General features: G+C 20.3%; 1 protein-coding gene across 2 annotated transcripts in view; it reads left to right on the forward strand.

Moving 5' to 3' along the window:
* The first annotated feature begins 16,995 nt into the window (after positions 1-16,995).
* Positions 16,996-19,458, forward strand: part of LOC128953917 (probable serine/threonine-protein kinase DDB_G0282963) — a 42,833-nt gene continuing 40,370 nt past the window's right edge. For both annotated transcript variants that reach the window (XM_054299454.1, XM_054299455.1), the window contains exon 1: positions 16,996-17,063. The gene's annotated coding sequence lies outside the window, so the exon portion shown is untranslated. The remainder of the gene's footprint in view (positions 17,064-19,458) is intronic.

Raw genomic sequence — 19,458 nt, forward strand, 5'->3', positions numbered from 1 at the left:
TATAAAGCTATATATATATTATGTGTTATTTTGTTTTTTACCAAAACTTTATTTTTCTATAAAATAGTTATCTGTGATCTCTCTCTCTCTCTCTCTCTCTCTCTCTCTCTCTCTTTCTCTAGATGTGATGTTTTTTCGTTTAATAAAATAAAATATGGCTTAACTAAAATATAGTTTTGTTGTAACCACTAAAAAAGCTCATATTTTACACATAAAATTGTTTATAAAAAGATTTCTTCAATTGAACTAAAATTTTATAAAAAAAATAAGTTTCAAATATAAATCATATACTCATATATTTCTTGTGAACTTTTAATCTTAACTTTGATTTTATTAGTTATAAATGGTTATTTTTATTTATTATAAATTTAACTTTCAAATTTTATAAATTGTTTATAACAATGATAATAATAAAACTATAAGTCAAAAGTTCAGCAAATAATGTGATAAAAAGATTTTTGAATTATATTAAATTGGTTGCAAATAAAATATTTTGTGTATTTTTTCATTTTATAAATAAATAATATTTTAGAAATATTAAGAATTTTTATTTTTATTTTATTAGTCATAATTTTATTTATATTGAATGAATGATTATTCAATATTTTGATATTTTTTGATTAACAATAATTTATTAACTCCAATTAATATTAGTAAAACAAATAATTAGTTTCATTTTAGTTTTCAAAATGAAAAAAAATATAAATTACACAATATTAAATTTGAGATATAATTTTTAATAAAAATTCTAATTTTTACATTATAATTAAAACAATTACACTCACAAATTAGTTTTTATCCATATATAACAAGAGTTTTAACACAATTATTTTATTAACTTTAGATACAGTAATGTATATTAATGTCTAATCTTAGGGCATAATCTGTATGTCAAACAAAATTTGATTATAACGTTATGATCCATAATTGGTTTTTTTTATTAAAATAAAATGTTTGTTAATGAAAACCTAATAAAAAATGTGTGTGCATTACATATAAATATGTATAAACTGTGAATTGATATTATCAAAAATAAAAATTAGTGTTGATTTAACAGTGAAAAATATATGCCGCTTAGCTATACATGTTTTGCAAAAATTCCCGACCATTTGGGTGAACAGGTATGTAGTGGTGTGATGAGAGATGACTGACTTTTTTGGTTATTTACTCGTAATCTCATTAATATAGTTAAGAGAGAGAGAGAGAGAGATGAAAAATTGGAACAAATATTTAATCATAAATTAAAAAAACAAAAAATACAAATTTATTAAATTAATTTCTAATTTATTTATTAATTCATTAAACCATAATTTCGTTGGTTTTTTCTTTCGTTGTTACTTCAAGTGTATATATAAAAACTATTTTATATAATTATTGAATATGTTTGCTCTATAGATAATAAAATATAAAAATTTATGCTATATTTATGTTTACATATATTTAGTTTTATTGCAAATTAAAGCGTCTATAACCCTGATTTAGGGATTATCGACTGTATATACCTGTATATGCATACTATTTATTATATTATATATGCCAACTTTAATTTTTTATGTATGTATAATAATAATAATAAAAGCAAATATAAGTTATGGTTATTATTTTTTAATAGAAAAAATAGTTTTAAACAAACTATTGTATAAAATTTTTAATGGTTGTTAAATTATTATTATGTAATTGCATTTAATGTTATTTAACAATATATATGATGCAATAGAGGACAACAATAATTAACGATTTATTTGCAATGATTTATCATATTTTTTTCTTTCTCAAACAACACAATAATAATATAAATAAAAAACAACAACAAATCAAATATTGTAAACTCAAATGTTTGCTGCAGTTTCATGAAAAAAACCAGTAGTTTAGATATAATTAACTATCATTTTGTGTAATAAACTATAGGCAAGCAAACAAAACATAAATAAACGGTGTGTTAATTAATGTACAAAAAATAATACTATGTATGCAATGAAAATGACTTAAAAAACAATTGTAAATTAAATAAAAAATGAGAGAAAAATAAAAACTGAAATTTTAAGTTTTAAGTGGGTCTCAGACTATACACACATACGTGTAGTTAAATAATAGTCTCTTTCAATAAACCAGTGTTTTTTAAAATACAAATTATTATAGAAAATCTTTTTTTATTAAAAAAATGTTTTACATTTTAAAAACTATTTTCGAAAATTAGATTCTCGGCACTGATATAATCAGCTAATAATGTGCTTATTATATACAGTTTTGTTTTATATATTAAAACTGTATATTACATACCTGTATAATGTGCTATAAATGCAATGTATTTAATGAAATCGTGAACATAAAAATCTTATTTTCATAAATATTTTTATAAAATAGTTTATATAAATATATTTTAAATATATAACACAATTAAGTTAATGTTTTATTACTAGGCATTACATAACAATTTTAAGAGAGTAAGTGAGGCTAAGAGAGAGAGAGAGAGAGAGAGAGAGAGAGAGAGAGAGAGAGAGTTCATGTATAGAATTTAATCAAGATATTGATAAATACCAGTAACACCAATACTATTATTATTTTATATACCGTTTTTGGGCAATTCAATGAATTAGCAATAAATTTAGATTTTTTGTGTCTCTTTATTAAAACAATTATATAATAAAATAAATACTGTATTTCAAAACGATTTTACAATTTACTCTAAATATTATTTTATATTAATTTTATTTAAACCAATGATTAGCGTAACTCATGAATTAATTATCCATGAAATATATTATGTATTTATTTATTATTGATATGATTTCTGTATTTATTTATATAATTCAGAATTAAGTTAATATAATCACTTTTAGGGGTAATTGTGTTATAGATATTATTTCTATAGAATAGATATATAATACTTAGACTATATATAAATTTATATTTTAGATAATTGTTTTCGTTATAAATGATTAAATAATTTTTGTTTCACCAGTAAATTGATATCAGTGCTCATCTATCGATTTAATTACAAGTTAATCTAGAAATTAATATAAAACAAGAAATTAGCGCTCAATTATGTTTTTATTGCTATGGGAAAGGGATGAGATAATTAGCAATCATGATTTTTTAATACCAAATTGGGGCCATTGAGGTGTCCGGTGCTAAATAGCTAACACACACACACACACACACACACACACACACACACACACACACACACACACACATACATACACACACAATATTATTATTAATAATAATTTTCTAATAATAATAATAATTTTTGATTATGTTATTATCGATTTTCATACATATAATTATACTGTAATGTAATTATTTATAATAATATATGTGAACATCGATAACACAATAAATATAACACTTTTTTATTTGGATGTTTGTTTGTGAGTGTGTGTTGTCTGTGCTATAAAATAATATTTAAAAAAATTAGAAATTAAAAAGTAATTTATTTAAAAATGCATTATTTATTAGTTAAATTTATTTTAGTTGTTGTTTTTTTTGTTATGATATTCATTTCATTATTAAATTATTATTACTGGGAATTTGATTTTAAATTAATTGCAAATTATAAATTAACAAAAAATTGCTTAAGATAAAAATTAAATAAAAATTAATTCACTAACAAAAAAATGATGATACCATCGATAATTATGTTTAGCATTATTATTAGTTTTTATTAGTATTACATATAATTCATGTTTAAATAATAGATAAACTTCATACTAGTATAAAGTAGTACTTTCTATAGTAATAGTGGAGATAATTTTGGTGTCATTGATATTACATATGATTTTAATCATAAATAATAATTCCAATTAATACACATCAGATGATATCAAATTTTGTCTAATATATTATTGATATAATATGTGATAAATTAATTATAATAATAATATAGTAATAAGTTTTCACATGAGCCCATTTTTATCTAACATGGATTAAATAAATTGTTTTATTTATTATTATTTTTTTTATGTTATATTATTATTAATAATATATATACTATTATATATTATTAATAATATTAAAAATTACATATTGCATGTGACAACAAAATTATTAATTTTCCATATTAATTATAATTATTAATTTTTGTTATTAATAAATTGTATGAAATGATAAATAAATTAACCAAAAAATAGTTTTTTTTATCTAAAAATACTTAATTTTTGTTTTTATTTTATTTCTCAATTGAAAACCTCATTAGACTTTTGAGAGAAACACTTTTGGCTATAATTTTGTTGTTTTGTTAATAATATCTTATGATATCTTTTATAGAAAAATTAATGGATAACTTTAACAAATAATATAATAGATTTAAATATTCCTACAAAAAATATAAATATTAATAAATATATAATAAGTTTTAATAAATATTTTTATTTAGTAATTTATTCAAATATTATTTTATAATTAATTAATTAGTAGTCATAATATCTTTTAATATAGAAAAAATTAAAATTATTATAATTAAATATTGTTATAAATAGTTAAAATTATTTATTATTTATATTTGGTATTTAATTAAATATTAATTTTATGACATATATAACAAGTTTTAAGGCTTATAGTTAATTTATAAATATTGTTTTATTATAATAGTTATTAATATAATACATAAATCATAATTTATATAAATATATTTAAATTTAATAAAAAATTAAATACAAATTAAATAAGTCATTATTTATTAGTTATTTAAATAGCTTTTTATGTGAGAAAACAATATTATATTTATATTTTTGATATTTAATAAATAAGTTTTATTGAATACAAAACAAAAAAATATAAAAATTTTAAATTAAAAAATAAAATTCAATTATATAAACGTTTTATTTATATAATAATATTTATTAATATAATATAAGCTTAAGATTTTAGTATAATGTGTTAAACTATAAATAAACTGAAATGGAAATACTGTACTAACAATAAAACAGTAACAATAATAATACTGTAATTTAAATATAATAACATTTATTTATTAATGATAATAATTATTATTTTAATTTTTTATAAATAATAATTATTTAAACTTTCATATAATACTGTATTTACATATTACATAAATAGCTATCAATAAATTAGTGAACTTTTATTATTTTTTTCTTGCTTATTAAAAATAACTAATCACTAAATGTGTTTTCTATAATATTAATTATAATATTAATTTGAATAAATCATTATCGATAAATTGACAAATATTATTTTACAGAATAATCTTATAATAGTGTAATATATATATATATATTGTAAATACTATACTTACTTATTTGATTAGCAAATAAATAAAATAAATAATAGTTATTATATATTTAATTACTAATTAAAAAATACCACAAATATTGTTATGGATACTTAGATTTAATGTATTTTTACTGAACATATAATAATATATATTTTATTTTTTTTAAATTAACTTTTTAATACAAATATATTTTTATTTATATATTTAAATCCAAATTTGAATATAAATTTTTACATATACTGTATGTATTATATAAACTTTCTTATTATGTTATCTGTGAAAGTTTAGTTATCGGATTTTTTATTTGCTAAAAATGTGGTGTATTTCTAATTTAAAACTCAAATGTTACGATTAAATTACAAAAAAAATAAATAAACACTGATAATTATATAACTGTGTTTTAATTTAATATTATTAATTAAGAGCAAAATAATTAAAATTATAATTTATTTAAAAACATCTATTAATACTTTGCAAAAAAAACTCGAGAAAAGAGAAATTATTTGTTTCGATAGTTTTGTTTAATTAAAATTTATTTGTTTTTTCTCAAAAAAAACATTGATTTAAATTTTATGTACCGTCTATTTATAATAGATAACTTMGCATAACGTGCTAATGATGAAAACTTTCAAAAAATAAATTTTTGGATTAAAAGAAAATAAATTTTTACAACAAATTTTTAATTAAATTTATTCACATTTGATATACAGTATATTTATAGTATAATATTTATCATTTCAAATGAGTGCATTCACAATATGTTTATTTCACTACCAAATAAAGTTGTTTTTTGTTTATATATATATATATATATATTTATATGTAATGATAACTTTTTCAATCAATACAAAATAAAATTATATAAAAAATAAGTTGTCTCACTGTTGCCCACAGCCTAAGGGTTGCCCTAAAATACAGACACATCTCTAAAAATGAGAGCTCCTGTTTCTCCAATAGAGATAATAAAAGAGAGAAAAATGCATTTTATTAAGACTTTTTTAAATTGAAAATATTATTAATTAAATTTTTATATATTTTTCTTGTTATAACTTTTAAATACATAAGTATTTTTGTTTGTTTATATTTTTAAAAATTAACTTTTTTTCTATTACTTTCAAATATACTGTACAATACGTGTAAATAGTTTTTATCCCAATAACAACAATAATAACAAAAATACTATTGATAAGTTTTCTAAATTTAATTTTCTTGATAATTAACTAAATATTTAATTTAATATTCTTTAAAATTGCTATTAAAATAATAATATATATATATATATACCGTATATTGTATTGCAATTGTTTGCAATAAATTGTTGCCCACCTGTTTGATTACCCATAACAAAAAATGCTATGCTTGAAATTATTTTTTTTTTTTTGAGGTAAAACATATTATTTTTATGGTTTAGATAATTCATAATACCTGAGCACCTAATAGGCAATTAGCTGACACATACAGCCTATTACTGGTGAACTTGAAATTTTAACATTATATGCTCTCTCTCTCTCTCTCTCTCTCTTAATCTACCGGTGTTTGCCAATGATTCAGCCATACAAATGACTGATTACCCAAATAGTGCCCTAATATATTACGATAAGTGTCACCGATATTATGTATGAATACCCATATAAATCATGTGTAGACACACACAAATACTTGGTATTATTATTATTATTATTATTATTACTAAAGAGCACAGTTAGTCTATGAACCAATACAATAACAAAAAATCGGTTAGCTTTTTTATTATCTTAGGTGCTCATCATTTTGGTGTTAATTTATCTAACATGAGATCAATCATTAAATTTCATCCCATTTTTGATGTGAACCGATTCAAACACGTCTCCAAATAAACAACAAAAACTTATAATAATTTTTTCTAACAATTATATTATGGTTGAATATTGATTATAAATAACTAAAATAAAGCTGTTTTTCATATTTATAATTTTTAAAAATTATTTTATTGAATTTTATTAGCTATTTTTTATTGTTTAGTACAGTTTATACCGTATAACCAACTATTATATATACTGTAGATAATTATCAATTTATTAGAATTTTTTTATTTGTAGTGTTTTTGTTGTTGTTGTAAATCTTGAGTTATATTTATTAAACATATAAATCAAGTGACTGTCAAAAATTAAACTGTTGCGACAAAATTAGAGCAAATATTTTATTTTATATGTAAAAAAAAGTTAAATAGTTTTTTATATCAATATTAATGAAAATTATGTTAAATTTATGACAGTAAAATTTTTCCTATACTTAAATTTACTAAATAATAATAATACTAATAAATTATTAATAAAAATTTGTTAGTTAATGACAAGTAATAATAATAATGATATATTGAAATAGTACTGTAGTTTATTTATCAATTATTAGTAAATAATATTTATTTTTTTTCGAAAACTATTAGTTTTCTTAAAATTAAAAAAATAATAATGTTTATTAAAAACAAATTGCTGTCTATATTGTATCATAAATACCGGTACTGATATATTTATTTTGTTTCATTATTATTATTAAACATTTAGTTTTATTATTAGTTTTCCGCATATTTAATATTATAAATACATGGTTTTAGACGTTTAGTTAAATTGAAATTCTCGTTTTAGTTTCTTTAAAAAAAAAACATATAAAGAGAGAGAAAATATCTGATTATGTATTCATAGAAAATGATGTTTAGATTTTTGTTTGACTTAAAATTATATATTATTTTCTCGTTAAGAGATTTTTTCTTCTTATTTATTATTAATAAAAAATTTTGTATATATATATTTTAAAAGCCCGTCATAATAATAACGGTAAGTAATATCATATAGACATACATTAGTTATACTGTATTTATATAGTAAAAAGTTTATTTATTATATACGTGTTGTCGGATATCAGCACCGGGAGGCTATATCGAGTTCAAGTGCATCAGTAAATAAAATCAAAATATATATAATTTTTTTAAACTAAGAGAAAGAGAGATTAATAACTCATTAAAAAAAATATTAATATCTATTCCGAGAGTTACATAAAAATTTTATTCAAATTTTTCACTTGATTTTTTTGTTTGTATAAACAGTAAAGTATATGTATGTGTAATGTAAAAGTTTAAAATCTTTAGATACATTTGTTGAATATTAAATAATTTTTTTCTCTATGTATATTAAATGATAAAAACGTTTTATACTTGAATATTAAAATATTGGATATGAAAATAAAAGCAACAAATATCAGTGGAAAAAGATGATAATAAAAATAATTAAAAAAATTATTAAACGGTAAAAAAATGTTAAAAGATTTTGTTTGAACTTTTATTTAATCCTTTAATATAATGTCTGTTTAATTTTTTTTAAATGAAAAATAATTTTGATATTTTTATAGTTTGTAGAAAAGTACTGTTGTTGTAAACAATCACTGTTTAAGCAAAATAATAATAATGTAATAATATTGAAATTATTATGAATCGCTCGTATTTATAAACAAACAATAAAAGTTATTATTATAATAATTATTTATTATATACTTTTTTAAAGATATAACTTTCAAATAATACCAATAATAAATGATATATTGTTGCTTATTTGTTGTTGAGCCGTAAAAACACATAACAAAACCAAACATAACCGAAAAAAATGAAACTATATTTTTGAAGAGTAAAACCATTTAACATATTTGGCATTTTAGAGGAAGAGATGAAACAGGATTTAACAGTTTATAAAAGATTTTTATATATTTATATAAATATAAATAAAATGTAATATATTATCATTTATTATGAAAGAGAGAGAGAGAGAGAGAGAGAGAGAGAGAGAGAGACTTACATTAGAAATACATAGTGTGTAACGTTATTGAAGTAATAAATAAAAGTCAAATCTGGATCTTAAACTTTTAACTATATATTGAATATATTAAATTATGTGCATTGAAAATAAATTGACATTGATAATTACCAATTGTATTATTATATCATAATATTGTTGATTTTTAAATTTTCTAAAAAGTATAACCAAAAAATATACATAAACTAAAATTTTTTTAAGGTAGTGTTTTGAATTAAAAACTAAATTAAAGTATTATACTTTAAATAAAAACAAAAAAAAATTCAAAACAAAAATAATAAACATATGATTTATATAATAGTCTAATTCAATACTAGATCTGAACAGACTCTCTCTCTCTCTCTCTCTCTCTCTCTCTCTCTCTCTCTCTCTCTCTTAACTCACTCTGAGGTAAACCCAAAATATTTTTGAAAATCAAGATTCACTTCCCTATTCACTATAAGTCTCAACCTTTTTTATGATTAACCATAAAAAGTCAAAATGCATTACACATTTGAATGTTATATTAAATTAAATTAAACGGTAATATTAAAAGTGATGAGAATTTGCATAAAATTAAACAGTGATTAATGGACAACAAATTGATTCACCCAATGGCTGGCAATAAATGCATTTTTAAAATATAGTATATTATTATTATTATTATTATAAGACAATATAAATAACAAAACATATTACAAAACAAAACAATCAAAACAAACAAAAAAATATAAATTCAGTTATATTGGTATATAAAGCCATCCCTTAATTATTTTAAAAATTTTGTTTCCGCTTTCAATAAAAAGTTTGATTCATTTGTTTCAAATGAATTATGCAATTAATTTAAATTAGCTTTCAAAAAATTATCTCACAAACACACACACACACTAACATTCACTCACCCGCTAAATGTTGTTTCAATCGGGAAATCAAATTAATTTTCTCATCAGTCACTAATAGTGATTCACTATCCTGGACCTCTCTCTCTCTCTCTCTCTCTCTCTCTCTCTCTCTCTCTCTCTCTCTCTCTTAATATATGCTGAGAAAATTTTTTACATTTGTCATACAAAAAATTAAATAATTTTCACATATAATCAATAACAACTTACTTAGAATTTAAATACAAATAACATTTCAATTTATTGATTGAATATAACGTTAGTCTATTATATTATTTATATTATACAGTAGTATTACATTATAATTGATTGCAATACATTGTAGACATTTAGATTAGTAGAGAAATGGTATCTCTTAGAGTTTGACTACCCGTGCTATTAGTGTTTAAATATTGATGGTTTTCATTAAGTGTTTCTAACAGCCAAACTAATTACTATCTTATATTTATCTTATACTGTATTAATACAATACAACAAAAAACTGTTACATTAAAATATATGTTAAATGCAATGATTGAGATCTTCATTTAGTCATTTGGTCCATACATTTGAAAGATAATATTAACAAAAAACAGTTGCTTTTGATGTGTCATTCAATCATTTATATTAGCAAACAATTGATGACTTGATAGCCATTTGATTATATAATTTCTGAGAGACTACAGTATAATACGTGTGCCAATTGACTAATTAAACCCTAACTACTGATTTATACTTAAATGAGGCTAATTGTCCATTATTTTACATTTGATTTAATAAAAAAAACTAAATTATAATATATTAATTGTATGCATTTTTAATTTTATTATGTTATCATCAAAAAATGTTTTGTTTTTCTCGTATACATCTATTATATACCGTATATATATATATTCTAATACAATGTATTTTGTTGTGTGATTTACTTTTTTAAATAATTATTATTATTTAAATTAATGAGTGAAACATTTTACTATTGAGTTAATCGTTAATTTTTAACGTCAGTCTCCGATCAAACAAACACTTAAAATCATTTATAATATTATGATATATTATATATCATATATATGTATTAAACTTTTAAAAATTGTAATTAACATTCAAAAAATGAAAGTTTGTATTTTATTATTATTATATTTAAAATCATATTAACCTTTTTATTATTATTATGAAAAGACACCTTAAAATTAAGTCCACTACACTTTGCTTTTGTTAAAATGCCATATGTTTTAAATGAAAACAAAAACACCTATAATAAAATAATAATTAATAATATATTAATGTATTATTACAATTGTTATTAATTATAATTATTTTGATTTTTCAAAAAAGACTAAACAAATTATTTCATGTGTTTTATGTGTTTCAAACAAAACAAACCTCAATATAACAATATAGTTGTAAACACAATGAAATAACATATATTTATTAAAAATTATATTAAAAAAATATTTACTGACACATCATATAATATGGTATTCATTGATGAAAATTAAATGTATGTTAGCATTAAATACAGTATATATATTTTATGTGTATGTGTTTAATAAACATTTAAAAATTCATGTTATAGAAATTATTATTTTATTATTGTAAACACATTTTATTTTTTCACAAATTAATTACATATTTTATATTTTCAAAAAAATACAATACACACACATTTCACTGACACTTTTGTTTTCGGTGCACAAGTATTTCACGAAATTGTGTGTAATACACACTGTGTATGTATGTGTGTGTGTGTGTGTGTGTGTGTGTGTGTGTGTGTGTGTGTGTGTGTGTGTGTGTGTGTGTGTGTGTGTGAGTAAGTGAGTGAGTGAGTGAGTGAGTGAGAGAGAGAGAGAGAGAGAGAGTGAGAGAGAGAGAGAGAGAGAGAGAGAGAGAGAGAGAGAGAGAGAGAGAGAGATATTACTTCCCAAAAGAGCACCGGTATGTGTGGTATATATTAATAATTATTAAAGAGACCAATGTTTTTAAGAGTCGATGTCCACCCACTTTTAAATACACTAACTGTGAGACCAGACTTGCATAACATAACAGTGCGATAACCTAACAAACAGATAAAAAGAGAGAATGTGAACAGTTAAGCACAGTTACCCCACGCAAGTAAACATAGAGGAGATTAATAGCCAGGTATAGTACACACACACACACATACACACACACATGTAATCTAATGTGGAGTACCGTAAAGCAAGTATGACCTCATAATATATATATAAAAAAATAAATTCAATACATGTGTTTCACCTTTCAAGTGGTGAAAGAAAATAATAATAATAATAATAATAATACTATTTTTTGTGTTTGAAAACATAATTTCATTTTAAGTTTGTATCATATATTGAATTTTGAAAAAAATAAAAGTGTTATATATTATTAATAACTCACAACTCTTTTGTTGTGCACAAAAAAATGCGTTACAATAGGAAAGAAGATTTGCATTACAAAAAAATCATTGTTATTATTATTAATCTTATTATTTATATATACATTAAAACAGTATATTATTGTTTTATGTATATACTGTATAAAAAGTGCTAAAACAAAAATGATTTAATTGTTTTTAGTTGAACCGACACTTGAGATTCATTGACTTTCATTGACTTAGTTTTTTCTGATGAAAGACTATTTTAAATTAATAATAATAATAAAATTTAATATAACTAACAAAAATAAAATAAGAATAAAAAGAGAGTAAAATGAATTTTAATTTACTTCAAGTGTTTATAATATTATATATTATTTATTATTATTAATAATATTAAGCAAATTTCTATTATTACTTTCTCGCTTTTATTAAAAAAGACACACACCTTAAAAATAAAAGATAAGACTTATTTTAAAATTATTAATAATAATAATAATAATTACAAAAAAAACGTAAAATTGTATGACCAAAACAAAAGCAAAACTGTTTTGAAATAAATTTACAAAAAAATATAAATATTTTTTATGTAATCTTATCAATTTTTTGTTGGCGTTATATAATATATTATTTATATGTGATACAGGTAGATATACAGTTTAACATAATTAATATAAATTATAAGATTAATTGATGCATAAATTTTCAGAGCACATATAGTATATTTATTTATAAAAAACAGTTTTTAATTTATTATTTTATACACAAAAAGATTAGGTGTAATATGGAAGGTATAACGGGGTGTGGGTATCGGTGACTATAAATGGTCGGCTTAGATAAGTTGTATACTTAAATATACTGTATTGTATTTTACAAACAAAAAAAACAATAACAATAATAAAATCAAAAGTTATGCATATTTTTGCAAACCTATAATATTGTACAAAATATAAAAAACATTGAGGAAAAAACAATTTTTATATTTTTATCTCTGCATTCATTTATTGAATACCCACACATTTAACTGTGTTTTATTTAGTGGAGATTTCAAAAGTTTTTTTAATATACAAATTAGCCATTTATTTGTAACTAAATCCCTATTTATTAGCTGAGATGGGGTGTCCAACTCGTCCCCCAAATATATGTTTTGTAAATACTATTCAACAAAATTTAAATGTAGGGGTTATTGCTCTACATTTTATGACTATAATTTATTTATGATTAGTAAAAAAAATATCCAAGATTAGTTTTGCATATTTTAATAATTATTAATTATTTACCAATAGCTATGCTAAATAATATGTTGTTAATAATGTTGTTTGTTGTTTGAAACTTTACATACAGTTTACAACTGTATGTATTATTTTATTTTTAAAAAATAATTATTATAAAAATTTATTTTAATTGAATATTACATTTACAAAATTTTCTATTATTATTTTCTATACTCAAATGTGATTAATTCATTCAACATTTGAAAATATTAGTCCATTGAAACCAAAAATAGTAAAATTAAAGATTTTGAATGTATTATATATAAAGTATATATATATATATAAATTTATGTTTAATCAATCATATCGTCATAAAAACCGATTGAATTTAGTCAAAGCTTGGAATGCAATTAAAAAATAAATAGTTAACCGAAAGTAATTTAGAAAATTAAAAATAATATTTATGAAAAATTTCAAATTTTACAAATTGAAAACTCTCGTAATTTTCATTAGTGTGGCTAAAAATTGTTAATATATTTATATATTTGCTTTACAGGTACTACATATACTATAAATTATATGATTAACTATTTGACATAACTATCCACTTTAAAAAATGAGGTCTGAGAGCACATAAGAGGGCGTATTATTTATAGCTTTAAATTAAAACCAAACAAAAAAATAGTTTTTTAAAAATACATTTTTTAAAAAAATTATTATTAATTATATCACATTATAAAATTTGCAAACTTTCACATTTAGATTTGTTTAACACTAAACTTTCACCAAAAGTATGTCTTAATTTTTTTTGACTGATATAAGTGTCGTTTATATTGTAATAAAAATTAATATACATAAAAATAGACACAAATATTTAACTGAATAATAATTTTTTGTGCTATTATTATAATTATTTTGCAAGAAATTTAATGTCTGGTGAGAAATTTAAACACATTTTTGTGTGTAATTTTATTTACTATAAAAAACATTTTAATTTAACTAATTTATTTGAGATATGTAACCAAAAATACCTGATTTTTAACACACAATAAGTGAAAACATTTAATAATAACAATATTATTATTTTGTTGTTGTTTTTTTGTTTCAAAATTAATTTAGTTTGTTGTGTTGTATGCATGTAATCACATTATAAATAGTAATTTATATAATTTTATGTATGTTTTACATATATTTATGTCTTTACACATAAATATATTTAATAATTTTGTAAGATTTAATAATAGCAAATTGTAATTTAGTTTTTTTAAAACGAGATATTATATGATATAAACAAACATACATACAGTGAAAAAGTTGTTTTGAATATTAAAATAGTTTTCTTTGCTTATTCCTAAATTATTGTTTTAATGTATTAAGTCATAGATATGAATATAAATATATTATAAATTATTATATAATTATTTTATTTTTATGCAAACTATATATATATATAATATTATAGCGAAAGGGATATCAAAAAATGATGCTCTCGTTAAAGGTTTTTCTCCTCTCTTTCTCTACACTCTTACATAACATCGAGAAATTGCATTCAAATGTAAAGATTTATATTAAAATCAATAATAATAATAATAATAAAATTTAGTTTATTTGCATATTAATTAGTGCCAAATAAATTAAATATATACATACATACATAAACTTTATATACTTGTATTTATTTATATATAACTATTGATAGAATATGAAAATATTTTGTATCCGTTTTCTCGATGAGAGAAACATTTTATCGCATTTTTATGTTTGATTGAAGTTATAGTATTAACGTATAAAACTCTCTCTCTCTCTCTCTCTCTCTCTCTCTCTCTCTTTCAATCTTTCATCCGTCTGTTAACTCTCGCCTCGCATTCATTTACAGCATATTTATTGCCAATCAGTTTATCAAATTTGACAACAATTGAAGTTTTCAATACATATTTTGCAATACATTGTCTAAAATAAGGCATACTTACACTATTATTATTAATAATATTTGTGTTGTTTGTATATTATTGGATCATTAGGTAAACATACATAATGTTAAATACTTTTAAAATAAAATAAAAAATAATTTTTCTTAAGTATATAAAAATGCATTTTGATTTTTCCTACACTTATTTCTGGTTTTTTTACTTATTGTATTTTTATAACTATACAAATTATCAACCGATAGTAGTTATCATTTAAAAAATATTTTGATATGTTTTGTATATGTTTTATATAATGTATATAAATAGTTAAATAATCAGTCAACATATCAAAACATATTTAGGGCTCCGATTTTATTTGTGATTTTTATTTTAAAAAAAACCATCACTTGATTGCAAACGTCTTTATACATCACTTGTGATCTCAATTCACAAATTTTTATATATTTATATATAGTATATACCGTTTATGTATTTCTCTATATTTGTATTATTCAAGCAAACATTTATTATGATTATTATATTTAAAAAAACAAGTTGTATTTGGTATTAGTTTTTATATACAGTATAATCAATTCACTAATAAAAAATAGTACTATTTTTTCGAGACTAACAATATTGTATAACTCGAATCCAATTTTCAATACATAAATATTATAAATTTTTGTTCATAAAATTATTATAAATAAATAAATAAATGTATATTTATATAGTAAGTGTTTGGCCCAATTTGTCAACCAATTTCAAGATCTATTTTACTGTATTATATACCCATTGATTATTTTAAATATACACTTTTTTAATATATAAATTTTTATATTGTTAACATATAGATTATACCGGTATATAAGTACATATCATATATATAACTTTATTCAACATTTAATGTAAATATAATACTAAATATATTATATACACTACATGTATATGAAAATGAAAAACAGTTACTTTAAGTTAGACTTTTATGCAATGATATTATTTTTAGTGGTAATTCCATAATTTTTTATATACAGTCTATGATAGTATATCTGTAAACCATACTATAGTGATTGGGACAATACAGGTCCCAATGTCTTCCTGTTTTACCTGTAATTTCTATACAGGTTTTCACACAAACACATAACATATATATAATATATATTTAATATCTGATACCGTTATAACCGTTAGATGTCTCTCAGTTCCGATGCATAGAGTGCTAAGCACTGGTTATTATACAGTTGTAGTTATGCCTATGAGTGACGTCAGGCAAGTAGTAGTGTATGAGACCTAACAGTGCAAACCATTGCATAGCTATTCATATTATGACATTCAGTGTACGGATACAGTGTGTGTACTACTCATCGACACAGTGTTTGTGTGCTCTCTATATACAGGTATACTGTATTGTATAATATATAGTAAATACAGTATATATGATAGTAGTTATTACATAAAACTTTTTTTCTAAAAAAAACAAACTTTTTAATTGTATTATTATTATTAAATAACTGTATTGTGAACTGTATTGAAAAAAACAATTAGCGATTAATAAGTGAATTATTTTTAATGGATAATAATCGCATTGAAGACCCAAACATTACTACAGTTTACTACAAAACAAATCCAAAAAAAGGTAAGCATTGATAGAGTTTTGAGAAATAAATATTTAAACTATTATTTCAAACATCTGTCACATATTGAACTTACATTGACATCAAGTTATTAGAAAATACTATAATGTTGTAAATACTGCATAAGTTTTTGTTTATTTAAATAGTTTATATTTGATAATATATATATTTATAACTTTATTGATAATTAAATTTTTAATAATTTTATAAATGATTTTTTTAAAACAAAAACTAATATTTACAACATCTATAATAAATTATTTAATTCTTAAAAGTTTAACAAGTATTATAAAATAAGTTTATTTATTTGAATAACTTTGTGATATACAGTACTATGTGTTTGTCAAAAAATATGTTTCCCTCAGTTTTTCTTTATAAAATATTATATACTGCTTCTAATGGTAACACAGTTACCTTTTAAGAGTCAGTCTATGGCATAGGTAGGAGTCAATACTACCTGTATTTTAGACCCACTGATCAATACTATGTGTATTTTTGTGAGCTATTAATGCTTTATGAATGCTATGAATACTTGTGTTGAATGCATACCAATCTCTAGGGTTGTTCAATGATTTTTTGTGTGTTAGTAAATACCTGATAAACTGGACAAATGTTTTTTGTTGTTGTTATTTCTAATACACTTTTCAATATTTAAAAAAATACTGGACATTAAACAATCATATCAATTGCTTACCACTGTTTTGAGACACAGTAAACAAATATATGTGATTTTTTGTTAGTTATCGAAGCAAATATCATAAATATTTAAATATATTTTATTTGAACATAAAATTCGTGATTTTAATTTTTTAAATATTTTTAAAAAATATATCAAATATGATTTGTTTCGACATTAAATAATAGATTATTTGGGAATTTTATAGCTATTTATTTTTGTAATAAATTTAAAAAATAGGGAAAAAATTGTCAACAATTAGTCTTATTCATCATCAAAATAATAGTTAATTGCTTTACATTGCTTTAATAGATTTTTATTTTATTTTCCCCAATGATATTTATATAATTTGCAATACATTGAACAAATACATTGTTTTTTTTAAATATATTAATATAAAAGTTTGTTTATTATATTAATTATTTAAGTATTTATAATAGTAATACAAATAGATTTTTATGAAATTATTTGCAACATAAAAATAAATTTAAATATTTATATTATAAGACCCAAGTAATAATTATATACAGTAGTTAAAAAAGTATACATATTTATTTATTTTATTTAATTATATTAAATCAATACATCCTTATCATTTACATTAATTGTCTACTATTACGACTAAATAATTAATATAAACGATATATAAATTGATGAAAACATGTTGTATAACATCAGTTATTTATTAAAACAAAAATGTTTTATAAATAATATATATAGATATACCGTATATACTGTATATGTTTTGAGACAATTATTTGTTAATGGTTTTATTGGCACTTTACTATTGAGGGAAATAACTTTTAATTGACTTAATTTAAATATAATGAAATTTAATATTTTCTTATTTCATAATTATTATGTTCATTTTCCCACACAAACACATAAAATATTAATTGTCAAAAACAATAGAGATATTAAATCTAATCATAATATAATATATTTTTTATATAGCGTATTTATATTATTGTTAGCAATGTTTTTTTGCAGTAATTAACTATTTATTTATTTTTTACCTCTATTACTAGTAAACAATATAAACAATATTTAAGTATTTAAGATTATACGTCTATAATTTATATAAAGATATTATAATGTTTTATATGTCGAATAAATTCAAAAAAAATCTATTAATTATTTATCGATACATAAAAATTAATCATTACGATATCAATAAATAAAATAATTGAATTTTTTTAAAAATCTAGTTATTCAGGGATTAATAAAAAAACTATTTTAGCAGTAAATGTAAATACTTATATATATATAGTAAAGTATATTTTTTGCTTCTGTATGTGTTTGAAATTTATAATTTTTAGTACAATTTTTGTTATTTTTTTGATTAAAAAGTTTACTCCAATTACGACAACATTAATAACTTTTAATTACATACACTTTATCTATAAAGATAGACAACAAGTACAACAACAACAACAACAATAAGATTCATCAACAAAATAAGGGAAACAACAAAAATAATACTATTATTATTATCATTTATTAAATATGACTTATATATTTATTTATTTATAAAGATATTATTTAATACAGTACTATGGGTTATATAATATTATTTAGAATTTTTATTTTTTATTAATACAATTTATTAATAAACCATAGTTTTGTTATATTTACAAATCCGTTTTCAGTAGTAGTCACACCCGATAATTGTTTTCGCCTCCAAAATATCTGTTCAATAGTTTTTAGGAAATTTCTTTTCC

Source organism: Oppia nitens, unplaced genomic scaffold, assembly GCF_028296485.1.
Source record: "Oppia nitens isolate AA-2021 unplaced genomic scaffold, nextdenovo-longstitch-racon4-pilon3 scaffold24_pilon_pilon_pilon, whole genome shotgun sequence".
In the NCBI taxonomy this organism is placed as follows: Eukaryota; Metazoa; Arthropoda; class Arachnida; order Sarcoptiformes; family Oppiidae; genus Oppia; species Oppia nitens.